At 41.0% G+C, this 2,727-nt stretch overlaps 1 pseudogene; it reads left to right on the top strand.

Moving 5' to 3' along the window:
• The first annotated feature begins 679 nt into the window (after positions 1-679).
• LOC121925893 lies at positions 680-2,033 on the top strand (annotated as a pseudogene).
• The last annotated feature ends 694 nt before the right edge of the window (positions 2,034-2,727 follow it).

The following is a 2,727-nucleotide window of genomic DNA, read 5'->3' on the forward strand; positions in this document are numbered from 1 at the left end:
CTTAGGGTTAAAAAGGAAAGAGCCACTGCTGAGAAGGTATGAGTGTGGAGACGAAATGAGTAACATGTCATGGGTGTGTGTGTAGAACTATATAGCTGCCCTCACAAGTCTCTTTGAGCTCATAAACTGAAGCTTGCAAATAAGGACAATTATTATTTGGTGGGAGAGATTAAGCAAGGTGAGCTTGTGTGTTTTGGATTATTGTTGGTTCAGTTAGACTGTTTAGAGATTTCCATGTGCATGTGTTTTAGGCCATATAGACTGCTAGAGCAAATTATATAAAGGGGAGGAAAACTTTATATTTTGTTTTGTTGTGTGCCATAAGTTTCTGATTTATGGTGACCCTAAGGCCATAATGGGGTTTTCGTGGCAAGATTTATTCAGAAGAGGTTTGCCATTGCCTTTTCCTGAGGCTGAGAGGGTGTGACTTGCCCAAGGTCACCCTGTAGGTTTCATGGCCGAGATGAGAATTGAGCCCTGCTCTCCACAGTCATAGTCCAACATTACAACCACTACACCACACTTGCTTTAACACACACACACACACACACACACACACTGCAGCTGACTACTCATGCAGTCCCTTGGTGAAAATCAAAATATGTGAATGGAAAAGACAAAGTAAAGAGTAGGTTACCCCAACTTCTCCTTGCTGCAGAGGACAGAAGAAATACTTTAAAATGTGAAAGAGGGGCAAGGGAGTTTCATTGCTTTAAATACAAAGATAAATAATAAGTTGCAGTCTCTTACTGGACGAGTTGAGAATCTAACATCTTTCCTTATGGTTGCACCTCGGCAACAACATTCTGTATTGCTAGCTCAACATGACTTAGATAAATACTTGCATCAGGAAAAAGAGAGCACCACATATCTTATTCTCCATTTTTTCATGGCATGTCTGAATTGGTTGAAAGTTCTAATGAAGAAAATTTCCAGCTTCTAGATATGAGGAATTCTTCCACTTGTGAAGAAAGCAGTGATGTTTTGAAGAAAGACTAGAGTTGACCAGGCTGCAGATGGCACATAATTGTTCTCAGCACTAATTGATTCAACAGAAGTCTAAGAATTTAAGCATGAAATCATCAGGCCTTCAATGGGCAAAGGAAAATATTTCTTCTTTAAAGAGTATTGGAAAAGAAAAAAAATTGAAGCTAGAATTTCTAGCTTGAACAATGACATTTCAAAATTAAAAAAAACAACAACCACATTTGGCTCACATAAACAGTGAAACCCTACCTTTTCTGATAAAGGAGGATGCAGAGTTATTGAATATGCCAGTGGTAAGAGGTGACTTTGATCTACAGATTGCTGGACAGGAATACTTCATATCAAGACAAGTTCAGATTTGTCATCAGCTGATTAAACAGAAAGCATCATTTGAATTTCTTCAGCTGGTTTATGAAAATGAGTTAAGAAAATTTAGGGATTACAGCCGTCTGCTAGAAGATACAGTTTAAGATCCGAAACAGAGCAGTGACACTTTGACACATACACTAGAAACAATGTCTGACCCATCTATATCCCATCATAAAATAGTAAGAAGCACTATTGATTTGAAGGATCATGCAACACAAAGGTTATATCAGCTTCTTGAAGGGAAGAATCCAAAACAGTTGTTCAGAACACACGAAGGCCTCGAAAAGATGTCTGAAGAATTATATCTAGATACAGTGTCAATACTTGATCCATTAACAGTCACTAATGAGGATCAAATACTACTTCTGTCAAAGATTGATGCCGATGTAATTGCCCTTCCTGATGCTATGTACCAAAGTGGGGAAAGCATCTGCCTGAGCAATCAGGAACTGGCTGAGCAATTTCAGCGGTTGGAATTCCAGCTGAATGAATTAAATCAGCTTATTATGGATCTTCTTGCTGACATAAAGGCTAAGAATATGGTGTTGGAGAATAATAAGATGCAACAGATGGAAAGAAAACTGTGTGTGTACTTTTTCAAAGATAATGAAAGTTTGAAGAATGTTGTTGAAAGACTGAAGCAACAAGTTAAGGCACAGCCTGTGTCTTCAATATAGACGTTTAAGCTGATATGATTTTATAAAAATGATTTGAATCCCTGGACAGTCATTGGTCAACCTCTGTCATACCTTGTCCTTACACCTAATGTTTGTATGGTCTTAGTCTGCAGCTTTATATTATGTTGGTGTCACCCATCACTAATTTGATATTAAATAGATATGCAATAAAAAAAGAGAAGTGAGACTTAGAGGCTCGACAGGCTGACCCTAAGGGGTGGGCTGCAGATGCCCCTTTTAGCACTGGAACTACATGCCACAGCCAAAATTTTTCCTTTCTGCAGTGGCTCCTTTTTGTGCCCTGGAAATGGTGCCATAGCCACCGGCGCATGGCTTTTCTGTGCTCCTTTGGGGCTGCGTCATGTAGACACTGTGCCAGAGAAGCACCATGATGCCACGTACCATGTGGAGTAGTGTATGGTATCATGCCTGCCCAGGGGCGGAGTCGGGGCATGTATCATATGGACACCATGCCCCAACTCCGCCCCCAGGCTGGCCTTAATGGCTGGTCTGTCAAGCCCCTTAGTCCCTTCTGGGAGCACCCCCCCCCCCCGACGCACCAGAACCCTCTACTCCCTCTGCCACATCACCACCCTGAATGCCTTTTTGAATGCCTAGGTGGGAATATGGTGGTAGTGCTACCCCCTCAAAAGAGCGCTGAAAGGAATCACACTTTGAATAAGATATTTGTGTA

The sequence above is a fragment of the Sceloporus undulatus genome, chromosome 3 (genome assembly GCF_019175285.1).
Source record: "Sceloporus undulatus isolate JIND9_A2432 ecotype Alabama chromosome 3, SceUnd_v1.1, whole genome shotgun sequence".
In the NCBI taxonomy this organism is placed as follows: Eukaryota; Metazoa; Chordata; class Lepidosauria; order Squamata; family Phrynosomatidae; genus Sceloporus; species Sceloporus undulatus.